At 37.0% G+C, this 16686-nt stretch overlaps 2 protein-coding genes across 4 annotated transcripts in view; one reads left to right on the plus strand and one right to left on the minus strand.

Moving 5' to 3' along the window:
- Positions 1–16686, minus strand: part of LOC133532394 (uncharacterized) — a 130112-nt gene that overhangs the window by 62669 nt on the left and 50757 nt on the right. The window lies entirely within an intron of this gene.
- The window catches only part of LOC133532395 (uncharacterized), a 64614-nt gene that overhangs the window by 1245 nt on the left and 46683 nt on the right, over positions 1–16686 (plus strand). The gene's annotated exons all lie outside the window — the stretch shown is intronic.

Consider the following 16686-nt stretch of genomic DNA (forward strand, 5'->3'; position numbering starts at 1 on the left):
TGAGACTTAACGCAAACGCGGACGTCACGTTTGACTATCGAATAAATTTACACTAGGGGTACAGGTTCAGTAGTTAAATGGTTACTCAAAGGAGTAAGTATTATTTATTTTTACATTTTTAAGCTTGAATTCTATGAATCTTATTCTTAACGCGAGGTCTACAGCTCACAGAACCACTATAGTTCGTTTTTTGCATTAGAAAGAAGGTAAGCGATTGCTACGTGTCTCTTTATTAAAAAAAGCGGCCAAGTGCGAGTCGGACTCGCCCATGAAGGGTTCCGTACCATTTATGTCGTATTAAAAAAAACTACTTACTAGATCTGGTTCAAACCAATTTTCGGTGGAAGTTTGCATGGTAATGTATATCATATATTTTTTTAGATTTTTCATTCTGTTATTTTAGAAGTTACAGGGGGGGGGGACACATTTTTGCACTTTGGAAGTGTCTCTCGCGCAAACTATTCAGTTTAGAAAAAAATGATATTAGAAACTTAAATATCATTTTTGAAGACCTATCCCTAGATACCCCACACGTATGGGTTTGATGAAAAAAAATTTTTTTTTTAATTTTTATGTCGTATTAAAAAAACTACTTACTAGATCTCGTTCGAACCAATTTTCGGTGGAAGTTTGCATGGCAATGTATATCATATATTTTTTTTAGATTTTTCATTCTGTTATTTTAGAAGTTACGGGGGGGGGGGGACACACTTTTTACCACTTTGGAAGTGTCTCTCGCGCAAACTATTCAGTTTAGAAAAAAATGATATTAGAAACCTCAATATCATTTTTAAAGACCTATCCATAGATATCCCACACGTATGGGTTTGATGAAAAAAGATTTTTTGAGTTTCAGTTCTAAGTATGGGGAACCCTCAAAATTTATTGTTTTTTTTTTCTATTTTTGTGTAAACATCATAATGCGGTTCATAGAATACATCTACTTACCAAGTTTGAACAGTATAGCTTTTATAGTTTCGGAAAAAAGTGGCTGTGACAGAATCGGACAGACAGACGGACATGACGAATCTATAAGGGTTCCGTTTTTTGCCATTTGGCTACGGAACCCTAAAAACACTTTTGAAAAATAAGTCACGGCAAATGTAATGTATGTAACAATAATATTACTTTACTTTTCTACATGACATTAAAGCTCTCCAAGGGGCCTCTACGTGCTGGATCTATCCCCACGCAAGCCTATCAAAAGACCGGGATTTATAGGCCCGTGAAATCCAAGGAGATACAATAATAATATTACTTTAGATTCATTTTAGATTCCATCAACCCTCAAATAGTCCTTACACCCTGGCGGGTGCCTCTGCGTGCGTCCCATGACACGGGCAAGGGCAACATCCGCTAGGTGTACCCCTTACATTTCATTAAAGTGTCAAAAGGGACTCTACGTGTTGGCTTCGGCTCCGCGCACGCCTCACAAAGGTCCGGAGCACCATTGTTCCGTGATGGGAAAGACATACATAATAATATTACTTTCATAAGTAATACTTACTGATTTTATAAAGCGTTTTTTAGAAATTATTAAAGCAAAATTCTCAGTAGCAGAGATTATGTATATTTCTTTAAATCTTATTTTTTATTTATTCTCCCAATGACTTTAAATAAATTATACACGACATCCATTTTGTAATTTGACTTTTAATATGAAATTTTAATTTATCTAGGTTAGTTTTATTTATTCTTGGACATTCTATTATTTAATTTTCAAATTGTTACAAGTGGATGTTATTTTTTTTTACCATGAAAAATTTAGCCACTGTTTTATTTTCTTAATTTTTCTATATTGTAAAATTTATTGTTAAACTTATCAATTATTTGCATGTCGTGTCTTCGACTGAATACTGATACTTACATGTAAAACCTTTTCTGTTATCATCTTGTACCATACGTATTCTGGCAAATAAAGAAATTCTATTCTATTCTATAAAAAGACTTGTCAAGATTGTTTACCTTTATTTCTAAAGCTAGAAAACGAACTATAGTACAGATGTAGTGAATAATCCTTTCCCATCGTTTTTTTACGGAAAAGTACGAACGTGTTATGATATTTCAGTCAGTCTCAGTACAAAATGTACTGAGGTTGACTGAAGTACCATGACAAATACGAACGATCCCGAAAAAATACGATAGGAAAGGATTATTCACTACATCTGTACTAAATATACGAAAATTTAAAAAAATCTCAGAGTTTGTCAAGATCCATCTCGATATCTCATTACCCTAAAATACTAAGCGTAAAAACGCAAAAACTGCGTTAATAAAGTTTTGCAACGCATTTATTACGTTGTCCGTTACGTTTACGTTGTTACGTGAGCGGACGTCGCTTTGAGAGCTTTTGTTTGTGCCCTTTTGATTACGTTTTTCATTTGTTCTTGTAGAACCGCCGTTTCAAATTTAGAACGGTTACCGACTTTAATGTCAACACCCATCTATAGTTCAAGCTAATTCGGTAATAAATACTAACTTTATGACGACTCCAATGCAAAGTCAAAGATAATTTTTAGTAATAGGGAGGTAGTCTAAGAAAACCGGCTAAGTGCGAGTCGGACTCGCACAGGAAGGGTTCCGTACCTTTATCTATAAAAAACGGTCACCCATCCAAGTATTGCCCCCGCCCGACGTTGCTTAACTTCGTTGATTGGATGAGAACCTCAAGATTGGGAAAAATTGTCAACTAATTTTCAGTTTTATCGGAAAGCGGAAAGTTTAGGTACACACATATATATATACTAACAGGGCAAGTGAAATAAAAGCTTATAATAAAAAGACAATATGTGACATTATCTATGAAATGGGACCTTATTGTCGATGGCGTTTACGCCGCACTGCGTAGCGCAGCGTTGTTTATAATATGGGAGCATGGTTAATAATGGCGTAAGCGCCACCGACAATAAGGTCCCTTTTCATAGATAATGTCACATATAATGGTAGAATATTTGTAAGTTTTGACTATCCTATATGTTTACTAAAGATCATATAATAAATATACACCGTGGACTGGTAAAACCCGACAGATTTTAAAGGTGTATTCTTGACCGCATTTAGAGACTAAAATGTCATACAAAGTGTCCTCAAATCGGTCTTGTTTTAGACATAATGAGAATTTTAGTAAAAATTTGTTTCTGTAATAACTTAGTGTAAAAAGCTTTTTTGGCTGCGACGCTGCCACTATGTGACTTGGTTTAGATATACCGCTTTTGACCATGGTGTATAAAAATGATCATAGCCAAGGGTTGAAAAAATACCCTGCATATGTACTTATATTATTAATATAATAATTCCGAAAAGGGACTCTTATTAGATATGATGGAATAAGAGCTCGACTTAATGAAAATCTATAATTAGATATTACCAATTTTTTTCGCTCTATATATAATCGAATTGACCTTGGCAGAACTCGAAACCTGGTTGCAGAACTGGTTTAATTTGTTTTTATTAAGATGTATTCGGGTGATTACCGATCACTTCCGAACTTCGGGTAATTCCGATAATTATCCATAAGTTCATCAAGTGTTTTTTAAGTGTTCTAAAGATAATTGTTTATAATGAACAACATACAATAACAACGATACAAATACTTAAATACATAGAAAACATCTATGCCTCAGGAAAATCTGTGCTCATTACACAAACACTATGCCCTTAATGGGATTTGAACCCAGGACCATCGGCTTCATAGGCAGGGTCACTACTACCCATTAGGCCAGATCGGTTGTCAAACTATTCCTTTCTGACTGCCTCTGTGCTACGCACGTATACAAATACGAGTTCTTGCCCTATAATATGCTACTCTTAATCTATGAACTACAAAAGCTAATATTGATATTTTAACATAATGAGTGCCAAGCTCCCAAAATCCTATACAAAATGAACCCACCTAGCGGGTTCCCGGCAGCGAAAGTGTTAAGTGTAAACAGGCGTACGAGAACCCTAGGTTCATGGTAAAAAATATAGGGAGCGTGCATGAACTGTAGGAGGCAGCACAGGAGCCGTCAGATTTCTGGCGCAAGGTTGTTCCGATTTAGCCCACAAGATGGCAGAACCTACTATGCACAAGAAAATACGTGACGTGTAAATGTACATGTTTATGGTTACGATTCAGGCCAAGATGGCAGACCCTCCAACGTGCACGGTCCCTATATAACTGAAGCCTAATATTGTATTGAGTTATTATTACAATAAAAAAGCCATAACAAACAATGAAATTGTCGCAATTGCAACTTGTACCGTGCGACCAAAACGTCGTAAGCGCCGTAAAATTCATGGCGCTTACGCGTTTAGGTCGCGAGATTCATGGCGCTTACGCGTTTAGGTCGCGAGATTCATGGCGCTTACGCGTTTAGGTCGCGAGATTCATGGCGCTTACGCGTTTAGGTCGCGAGATTCATGGCGCTTACGCGTTTAGGTCGCGAGATTCATGGCGCTTACGCGTTTAGGTCGCGAGATTCATGGCGCTTACGCGTTTAGGTCGCGAGATTCATGGCGCTTACGCGTTTAGGTCGCGAGATTCATGGCGCTTACGCGTTTAGGTCGCGAGATTCATGGCGCTTACGCGTTTAGGTCGCGAGATTCATGGCGCTTACGCGTTTAGGTCGCGAGATTCACGCTCCGCTTCTATAGTTTGTTGTCAAAACAACAACTCGTGGCGCAAAATACTGGTTCTCTGTGCCGGTTCTATACGTAGTAATAATAGTTCAATTACTGCAACCTTGTGGTTGGCTTTTGATTAAATTTAAATTTGATTGAGTTTTGTTTAAATTTAAATGACCTAGAAAAGATATTTTCATAAAAATCCTACAGAAAAGGACATTTGTAATAGGTGCCCACATACTTGTACCGGAAAGCATATACCGATATTTTGTTGGGTTCTAAGCCCGTATATAATACTAGAAGCATGATTCATGAATTCATGATACATCCGTTCAATTAAAAACATCAGCTATTATAAATTATTACCAATTCGCCATACTTCCGGTCCGCAAAATGACCGGTCCGAAAAGAGCATACTCCCATCTTAAAGGCCGGCAACGCACTTACGGCCCCTCTGGTGTTGCGGATATCCATGGGCCACGGTAATCGCTTACCGTTAGGCAATTCGTCGGCTCGTTTGCCTCTTATATAAAAAACGTAAAAATAATACATTACATTACATTTAGCCACCGCTTTTGACCATGTGTCAACCAGCACCTTGACCCACCATATTTACACATTGGACAAAAACGTGCTTTCATTAAATATACATAAGCCTTTATATTCTAAATTAATTTGCAATTTGCTCGGTTACGACACGATTGCGTACGGGTTTTCAATATTTCGTAGAGGTTAATTTGTTCAATTGAAAAACGGTGGTCTTATTGTAAAGAGTGATCGAGATTATATTTTTTTTTATTACTTCACGGGCTCAGTGACCCAAACAGGATCTTGGACTTTGACCCAAGAGAGCGCCACTCTGTCCTATCCTGCGCCACTTCACGTCAGTTGGGTATTCCGAGGGCGGACAGGTCTTTTAGGACTTCGTCACTAGCGGTATCTGGGACGTCCAGACGGACGCCCCACCCGGGTGCCCCACATACGCTCTTCTCACAGCACTTCGCCATGCGATGCGAACCTTATGTATCTGTTGAAAAAAATACTATTATCTAATATCTACGCCCATATAACAAGGGCAATCACGACCGCCATTGCGGCATCGTTGCTCTGTCGCGGAACTCGCGGATATGAGGTGTCTCCGAAATATCTTGATTACTAATTTTACACGATTTTTTTTCTATAGTTACCTAGTTTTTAAACAAAAAAAACAAACCGAGTAAAAGCTACAGTAAACACGCATGTCGCACAACCGTAGTTATTATTTTAGTACCTGGGCGACCGAGCTTTGCTCGGTTATAACTATTTATTGTAATATGGTGGTGTATAGGTGATAATCTTAACATTTTTTTACTACATTAAACTTGTCTAAAACAATAAAAATTAAAAAATTATATATAAACTTAAACATATAAAAAAAAAGTTAGTCACCGGGCGAGATTCGAACCCGTAACACTCGTTTAGCAGTCCGCGTCTTAACCTGCTGGACCAGACGGACAGTGGCCGGCAACACGAAATTAGCGACCATATTCTGCGTCGTAAGAAAAACGCATGAAAACTCGAATACACGCGTTTTCCCAAACATAAGACTAATCTAGATAGACTGTATACCCCCAAAAACCCCCATATACCAAATTTCAGCGAAATCGTTAGAGCCGTTTCGGAGATCACAGAAATATATATAAATATATATATATACAAGAATTGCTCGTTTAAAGGTATAAGATATATTTAGAATAACTAGAGTCGGCCCCAACTGCCATATCGTTCGATATCAAGTATCGCATGTTACTTGATATCGAACGATATGGCAGATTTATCTAAATTGTTTGCAATTGAAACTTAATTTACAATAAAACGTCATCTCGACTGATATCAGAATAGAGGTCAAATCTAATTGTTTTGTTTTTCAGACGTGTTCGAAATTGGAATCTAATTATAAAATCGATATTGATGTAATATTATACAATCATATTTTGGTTTTTTACTAATAAACAATTTGTTCTGACAAAACAGTTTATCTTAATGCTGGCCGTAATTCGCGGTTTTTGAACGCATCATAAAGGGTTTAATGTGTGCAGTTAAAAATAAAAATATCTGTAATACCGAGCTTTGCTCGGAAAACATATAAAAACTCAAAAATACGCGTTTTCCCAGAGATAAGTCCGATCTAGATCGATTTTTCGAATTTCATCGAAATCGTTAGAGTATATATATAATTAATTAATATATAGTTAATTGCTCGTTTAAAGATATAAGATATAATGGTAGGGGAGCCCGAGAGAGGATTTTGGTAGATACTCGAACGTGTCAGATTTAGATATGAGTGACATGCTACCTTAACCACTTTTAGCCATCTCTGTTGGTCAGTTGGTTGGTGGGGGGTTAGTGTTGATGGACAGTTAAAAAAATCGTTAAGGTGATTGTGGATTTCATTACTTTTGTTCACATTGATGCTATGATTGTGCTCATACACCGATTTTCAGAATGTAACCGTCAGATCAAGAAATCTACAAATAATTGTCAGATTTTTTTTTATTCATTATATTCTTTTTTAATAATCAATAGAAATCATTACACAAAAAACTTAAATAAAACACTACTATTACAAAAAAAAAAATAAGCACCACTATACAAACACAAACTTAAAATTACTTAACTAACGTAAAGCCCGTCCTGTGACATGCCTTGTCCAAAAGTCCCCATTACACTCGCAGCGTTGCCACGCTGTATGGCGATGGAGACCTGTTGGACAAGCCAGGACCCAGAACGGGGGTCGTTCCCCCTCTCCCTGTCAGATTAATATTATCATAATTATAGCATATATGCATCATTTTGTATCTTTAATTTTATAGTACGGTCACGTCTGAAAATATCGATACGAAAAATATGTATACACGACTTTATTGCCCATATATTAAGGTAGTGTATACATATTTTTGGCATGTTTTTCGTATCGATATTTTCAGACGCGAATGTATGATACGCAAAAACATCCGGTTACACTATGCTCAGAAAAAAATACATTCTCTAAATAATATTGTCGAAAAGAAAAAACAATGAGTTTGCTTCTTAGAATATAGATCTAGAACAACATAATTAACATAAAACACGTTTATTGTTTTAGCTACAAACATCCAAAAAAATTTTTTGACCTAATGCATTATGAATTAAAGATCAAATTTAAACGCAATTCTATAAAGGATCCAAAAATACAATCAATTCAAAAGATTGAAATTCAAAACATCCCAGACAAATTTGAATGTCACAACTCGTTTTTACGTTTAAATATGTTTGCGTTGTGTATATGTTTAAATATGTTCACGTACTAATCAGAACAATTTAAAATGGTTCCCACCATTCATTCTGAACACGCGTGACTCAAATGTAAAATGTGTAAACAGTAAAAATTTACATTTAAAAAAAACCTTAAAGCGTTTCCCGCGCAAAATGGTTCTGTTCATTTATACAAGATGTAACCAAACTGTGTTCTGACTAGAAAAAACTAAAAGAAAGAAAATTTTGACGCTTATTTTTCTCGTCTAAGTCGGCCAACCCTGCGCCATACAAAGGCCATAAAATTTTCGCCATTTTTTTTTAAATTTAATGTTAATTTTCATAAGGCCTTTAACATCTCGACAGATGATTTACGTAACGTTTGTATGTGAGGGACAATGTCTCTCGTGGCTGTATAAGGGACCGGCATTTGCGACCATATTTGTGGCAGCTAAAGGAGGGAGCCATGTTGGCAACAACTTTAGGTGGGTTGTGCCTCTTCGCGCGTTTTCGGGCAAGGTCTTGGAACCACGCGTTGTCGTGAATATCGCGACCTTTCGCGATGGTACCCCTCCATCCATCGCGATCTGAGGCGAGATCCTCCCAAGTGTTCCTATCGATGTCAAACGAGACCATGTCGCGTTTCACGCAGTCTTTAAAACGCAGCAAGGCACGTCCAATGCGACGCTTTTGGAATGTTAATTTTATATACCGAATATTTATACTACATTGTCCACTATTTTTGTTACACCTTGTATTAAAATAGTACGAAAGCGCAAATATATGTACAAAGCGTGTGTATTACTTTGCTTTGGTTTCATTGTACCTTAAACTCATCAGATTACTTTATCACACATGTGGATAAAATGCAAGTTTCTCATCAGTTTTTGAACAATCAAGAGTGCCTTTACCAGGTGGTGAGATGAAATAATAATTGTCAATACTACAAAGGTTATAGAATTGCACTTATAAAGTCGTAGTTAAAATTATATAAAAAAAAATACTAACGGAAATTCGGCATTTTATAACTTATATTTATTAACATTTAGGTATTTTGAGACTTACACAATATGAATTAAAGTCATTCGGCCATTTTAAGAAGGAAAAATTGTTATATTTAGGCGTTTTGCAACTAAGTTGTTTTGAAATTTAGGACAAATAAAAACAATGACATTATGTATGTATGTAAACACTTTATTCTACATAAGACAGATTACAAAATACGATAAAACAAAGTACCGGCCAATAATAAATCACCTTTGTGTGTTTTTGAATGAATGTGTATAGAGTAAACAATATGGGTTAGTTTGTTGATTGCATATTTTACTAGTCATTTTATACCAATATATGATGAATACTGCAATGAAATACTGTGAATTACGATAGGAGACTCAGCACATTACTAAAAAAGCTCTAATAAAAAATGAAGTAGACATACATTAAAACAAAAAACGTCTATGAAAAAACCATTAAATGAGACTATTTTTTCTCGTCGCTCGCACGAAGGACTACTAGACTACCTAAAGTAGTGAGGTGGGAGTCACTCAGAAATATAAGAAAAGTTATACCGTAAAAACATATGTGGTATATTATTGGCCGGTACTGTATATACAATGAACAAAAGCGAATAATCCCTATATCTTCTCAGTTGCTATAAAACCATAGCAAAATATAGTTGTAAATATATAAATGTTATAGAATTAGTAACGTCATCAAAAATGCCCGTACGCAATACGCATTCAGATGCACCGCGCGCCAAGGACGCGATCACGTATGCTGCGTACGTGGTTCCGGAATCTTCGGTGCTTACTAACGGGCTACGGACAGACATACATACGTTTGTAAACAATCATTTGTCGAACTGTCTGGCCTAGTGGGTAGTGACCCTGCGTATGAAGCCGATGGTCCCGGGTTCAAATCCTGGTAAGGGCTTTTATTTGTGTGATGAGCACGAATATTTGTTACTGAGTCATAGGTGTTTTCTATGTAGTTAAGTATTTATAAATATTTATAATTATAATATACATCGTTGTCTAAGTACCCACAACACAAGCCTTAATTTATGAATGATTCATAACTTCAACTATAAAAAAAAATGCCTATGGCGGATGTCACACTGCTCCGCACTTCGCAGCGACGTCCGGTGCTGCGGTTTTATTATATATATCGTTGTCTAAGTACCCTCAACACAAGCCTTATTGAGCTTACTGTGGGACTTAGTCAATTTGTGTACTAATGTCCTATAATATTTATTTATTTATTTATTTTAAGATTATTATAATGTAATGTTTACCCAGGTATTGGCCGTTGTATTTATAAATGTTGTTATGTATTTTTCATGTCATTATATGATCTTACTAAAATGTTTTCTGACTTGTAAAAGAGCCCTTGAGGCCTACTTGCAGAATAATTTGATAGTGGGATATGTCGAAAAAACGGATTAACCTAACTAGCGCGAAGCGATTCTAAATTTAGTTTAAAATCTAGTACCCTATAATAGGGGTCATCAGCCGAAATACCATAACGATATACAAAACCGGTACCCCAAAAAAAGGACCCGCATAATGAGGACCCATTGGAAATTCCTGGGATATTTTAAGACGAATCGACACCTGTCTGTTTGGGCATGAAGTAAGCGAAATGACTGCCAGAAGTCAGGTTAAAACGGGGCTGGAATTATAAATATAACAAATAAGGTTTTTTTTTGTAATTCAGTCCCTCAATCTTTTTGGCGGTTTTTTTTGGCTTAGTGGATAGTGATCTAGTGACCCTGCCTATGAAGCCGATGGTCCTGAGTTCGGATCCCTTTGTTTGACATAATGATTGTAAGTCATAATGTAATGATAGTCAGATTATCATTAGTCATAATTCTGAAACCGTTAACTTCTCAAAAATTTCCTTACGTTATCCTATAGATAGGTTAGGTTAGGTTTGTTTTATGGCAAAGTTACGCGTTACTGAGAAAAAAACAAATTATGCCTAACGAAAATGCGGACAAACAATACATTATAACTTAAAACTTTATGGGAAACAATAGAGACCCTCCTGGGTTCGAATCCCGGAAAGGGCATGTATATGTGTGATGAGCACAAAAAATTGTTTCCGAGTCATGGGTGTTTTCTATGTACTGAATTATTTGTATATTATATATATCATATATCATTGTTTGAGTACCCACAAAACAAGCCTTCTTGGCTTACTGTGGGACTTAGTCAATTTGTGTAAGAATAGCTCTATGATATTTATTTATTTTAGCGACTTTTACGCGAGCGAAGGCTAATGGATTAGCTAAGGATATCCATTGTTTATTTTTGATAAACTTAAGTAGTAGTAGTAAAAAGTATACAAAAATGAAAACACAACAGGAAAAAAACACTCATCATTCATCAAAGGCGAACTTATCCCTTTAAGGGATCTCTACCACGAATGGAAGATGACGAATGGATGGATGGGATGTTCTTAAACGAGAGGTTTTAATGCTATGAAACAATTGTAAAAGAAGCATAATTATTTTACTAATCTTTTTGAACGCCAATGTATTAAGCACAAAAAACGTACATAATATTAGGCTTAATTATAGGACATAACACACTAAACAACACTTACACAATATGGGTAAAACAGACCGCCCCATGTGCAGAGCGTGCATGGAAGAGGAAACAATAAAACACATTCTCCTAGACTGCAAACAGGTAGAAGTATACAGGAGCAAATACCAAGGGACTCCGTGCACACTGAAGGAGGCAGTTAGCAACCTGAAAACATTGCTAGGCTTCGTGGAGGAGCTGGGGGTGGTGAAGCGTTACCTCGATCCACGCAAAATAGGCACAATGATTGGCGATAACACAAAGGAAATTTGTAATTTTTTAACAATAGACATTTCCCAATGATAACGAGATTCCGTTTGAGTGGGAAGATGAAATTCAGCCGAGCTTGTTGCGGACTCTTAACCCTCCAAACGGTCAAGTATTAATATCGGAAGTTCTTACGTATCGTTTCCGTCCAGTAAAAGGCGTCAAGGTCTTGTTTTTGTTTCGTCCAATTATGCAATTAGACAAGCCGTTTACACCTTGAATTCATAGTTGAGATCCGCAAAGTCGTATGTCCGAAATGCAGATCGGATTTTTTTTATTATGATGTATTAGGCAAACGAGGTTTTTCATAATATAATTTGATTTGATTAGGCAAAGACCTCCCCCTTTCTTCCGCCATTCATCACGGTTTGGTGCATGCTCACGCCAGTCGATGCAAAAAGCGTCGAGGGCATCCCGCCATCTCTTTTTTGGTCTACCTCTGCCCCGGCTAATCTGCGGTGTCCATTCGGTAGCCAATTTGGCCCACCGATCCGGGTGCATACGGCATACGTGTCCGGCCCAAATCCACTTAAGCTTAGCGGCCTTAACAGCCGCATCTACGATACTAGTTCTGGAGCGCAGTTCTGTGTTCCCAACCCGATAGATTCTGCGAATTGCTCGCTGGCGAATCTTGAGTCGGGATGATAGGCTTCCGTTAATGACCAAGATTGGGCGCCGTAAGTTAGAATATGCAGGATACACATGTCGACGAGTTTGCGTATTAGTGTCCGTGGAAGCTTACCCTTCATTAGCGCCTTCATGGACCAGAAGCTCTTCAGGGCGTTTGCCCAGCAGTGGGACACAAGATAGGCTATTCAAAATGTAAAAAAATGATTTATTCCCTAGTTGGATAGATGGCAGCAGCATCTCTCTCGCTATACCGTAATCCAGCAAAGGATTCGTATAGGAGGAGCACACATTGCTCGCCCTCAGAGTTGGTCAAAGGCGCCTTTCAAAGATAGCATACACGAGAGAATTTGGAACGGGTACCGCCGTGGCCGGGTGGTCTAGTGGTTAGGACGTTAGGCGAGTAAGGTGAAGACGCGGGTTCGATTCCTGCCTCGAGCACCGGTGGATTTGATAATTTTTTCTTTAGTGTATGATATCCATTTCAGTTTATAATTTATATACAGTAGTGAGACTACTTAAAAACACAAATCAAAAAATATTTCATAAAATAATTTGATTTGTTCCTTAGGTTCAAATTAGCAAACCTTCCAAGGTTTGTCAAGTTATACGAGATCAGCACTGGAAGTCGCCAGCAACATGCTGAGATGAGGCCATTTCGCGACACTTTACTCTCACTATGTTCTCTTTTATGTATGTCTATTACTGTTTGTGTGTTTATGAATAAAACAAATTCTATTCTATGTGAATAAGGGTATCTTTTATTTTTTGGACAAAACATCGCATTGAAAGGCTCCTGTCGAAGCACGCATGTGCAATGCGGTTTGGACCGTCTCATTATCGTGATGACTCACCGCCTATTATGTCAGAATGTAGAGCCAGTTTTTTGGGACCTCGCGGTTTCTGGGGGTCCGTAAACAATAACATACATATTACATATTTTATTAAGATTCACAAGTCCCGTTCAATACCGAGTTACGCTTTCATTTTCAAACGACATACCTAAAATACAATAAACTTGGCATAAGCAAAAGATTTCAAAAGTAAAGATAGGCCCAGTTCATATAATTCCGACCGAACGTTCTCGTTTTGGTGTGCCTCGGTGGAATGCTACAACGAGATTGTGTCGGGAAGTGGGTCAAATGTAGCATCCAAGATTTGACCCACACTAACTAACAAACATACATATTAACAGGGCAAGTTATTTAAAAGCTTGACGAGGTCCCTGTACGGGACCCAATAAATATTTTCGGAGGTCCACAGACCTTAATTAGGCACGTGCGCGCCGTGATGATCAGACATTCATGATTTTTTGCTTTTATACTTTTCTTCGTGTGGTAGTTTTTTTTGCGTTCCACAAACATTTGTTTTGTGTTGGTAGCTTTAAATAGTTTCAAGAACCAAATACACTTAATTCAGTTGCTCATGTCTGAGAACATGAAAGGTTAGCTGGAAAAGATCCCTTAAGGGGATAAGTTCGCATTTGTACACGTTTATTTTATTCTCTCTTGTGTTATGTGTAAGGGGTTATCCATTAATTACATCACACGTTCAGCGGGTGGGAGGGGGTCAAGAAAATCTGACATGTTGTGTCAAGGGGGAGGGTGGAGTCACAAACTTTGTGACGTCACTTTAACTTCATCGGTAACAGTTTTTTTTTATTCGCTAGACAGTTAAACAACGAGCTTTTGAAACGGTAATCGTTTTTATTCGGTTATTTTTCTTTCCCAATCGGTTATCTGTTATAAAATTACTAATGTTTCTTTTGTCAAAAATATTTTGATAATATATTAATAATACTATTATAAATATATCTAATTGCTCTAGGTAAGTATAAAATGGAGATGCCTCTTTAACTTTGCTCAACCCGTTACCATCAAGATGTCGTCTCTTTGACGTCCCCAATCCAAGTGTGCGAGTCTGTACTCCACTCTCTTTAGCTTCCGCTTACCCCTGCCACTTGCTAACTCAAGTATTGCCAGGGAAGTCATTAAACATTACCCATCACCCTGATATTAAACTTAGGTCTTTTAAGAATGTTGCCAAGTAAAATTCATATTTGCATACACTATTCGGTGCAATTACTAAAAAATCATGACAATACCTATCTCGATTTGCCTATTTCGTTGAAAACAAAATTGCCAAAAATGTGACGTCACACCAAGAGGGCAGGGGTTTGCCAAATGTGACCAAGTGTGACAAGGAGGGGGGGAAGGGTCAAAAAACCTCGAAATTCGTGTGATGTAATTAATGGATGACCCCTAAGATCAACTAGGGCAATTTAACTATGGGAGAAATACGGCTACTCTAAAATACAAAAAGTGAGTCTACAGTTAAAGCCACTTATACCATGGGGAACTCTCTTTTATGACAAAAGTATGCCAGGTATACAAGTGGTTCTAGCTTTAGACGTACTTCTTGTATTTTTAGAGTAGTTGCATTTACCCCATAGTTGCAATTGCCCTGGCTGACGTTACAATAAAGTGTTTTACTACTACATGATAGCTGACTGTACATCTTGACGCGACGATAAATCAATGACATAACCCGTAGTAACATAATACGATATAAAACCGGTTATGCAAAAAACCAATCTCGCCTAGCCCAATGCAATTATAATTATGATTAACATAACTGCAAACATACATGTTTTAATGTGCTTCTGTATATGTAAACGTTTTAATGTAGTCAAACGAATTAATTATGGAATATGTAATCTCCTTCTTAATTATTACCTACATACATTGTATTAAGGGCGGTAAATAAGAATTCACGAACGAGTCTGATTTAAAGTCCGAAGCCAGAGACGAGGGCTTGATTAACACGAGTTCTTAATTCCTGTACCGCCCGTGGCACACGTCTTTTATGATAAGGGAAAAAAAACTTCTGCCGCCTAATCTCAAACGTCACAGCCCTAGGTCTAAATTTAGAAATAGAAATCTTTATTGCGAAACCATGGTACATAATAGTTGTTATATTAGAGTGTGAAAACACAATGGCACCCTGTTAGGGCATTGCAAATAATCTTACATCTAGGTATTCTAGTTTCTAGGTATTTAAGATTTGTGGACCGCATCGCCCTCGTTTAATAACACCTTTTACGAGCAAGTGTGATGAAATAAAACTTTACAAGCCTTATAAGTTAATTTATGCCTTTCTTAAAAAAATATAATTCACAATCACAATAGCAGGTAAGGACAAACGATTAATAGCTAATTAAGTATTTTTGCGCGTTTAAGAATAACGCCATTAGACATACCTACAAATAATTAATCAGAAATAAAATACCAATACAGGGTATAATTTGACGACTAGTGGGTAGTGACCCTGCCTACGAAGCTGATGGTCCCGGGTTCAAATCCTGGAAAGGGCATTTATTCGTGTGTTGAGCATGGATATTTGTTCCTGAGTCATGGGTGTTTTCTATGTATTTAAGTATTTATAAATTATATATATCGTTGTCTAAGTAGGTACCCTCAACACAAGCCTTATTGAGCTTACTGTGGGACTTAGTCAATTTGTGTAATAATGTCCTATAATATTTATTTATTTAGGGTGTTTTGAACCCTTACTTCGTATAGTTCCTAAGAAATTTACTGTCATAGAAATCTTCAATGTAAAGTTATATAAGTAATATAAGCTAAAATGTCTGTACATTTATATTGCGATAGGTTTTGGACGCACAATAATAGTACATTACGAAACAAGTGCGAAAAATAGGAAATTCGAAAGGAGTGGCGATAAATTAAAACACGACCGAAGGGAGTGTTTTAAATCGACACGAGTTGCGAATTACCTATTCGCACATGTATCGTACAACGTTTTACAGTACATATGGCCCTTTAAATGTTCGACACAGTAACGTAATATGCTAATTTTCGCACTAGTGCTATAAAGTAGGACCATATGTACTGTAAATATTGTTAATTGTGGCCTATATAAGCACATTGTACATTATTATTATTTAACACACACACTTTAAAATCAACTTAGTAATCTTATTTTTCGTATTTAAAATCAACAAAATGACGGATTTAATCTTTTTCTCTTCTATTATATGTATACAATATAATCAGACATAGAAATACGTCAAATACGTCATCGTGAGGAAACCGGACTAATCCCAACAAGGCCTAGTGTACCCTCTGGGTTGGAAGGTCAGATAGCAGTCGCTTTCGTAAAAACTAGTGCCTACGCCAAATCTTGGGACTAGTTATCAAGCGGACCCCAGGCTTCCATGAGCCGTGGCAAAATGCCGGGACAACGCGAGGAAGAAGATAGAAATACGTCAAATAGATACATATGTAACTAATATCAACTTTCTTTT

This window comes from Cydia pomonella, chromosome 27 (assembly GCF_033807575.1).
Source record: "Cydia pomonella isolate Wapato2018A chromosome 27, ilCydPomo1, whole genome shotgun sequence".
Classification (NCBI taxonomy): Eukaryota; Metazoa; Arthropoda; class Insecta; order Lepidoptera; family Tortricidae; genus Cydia; species Cydia pomonella.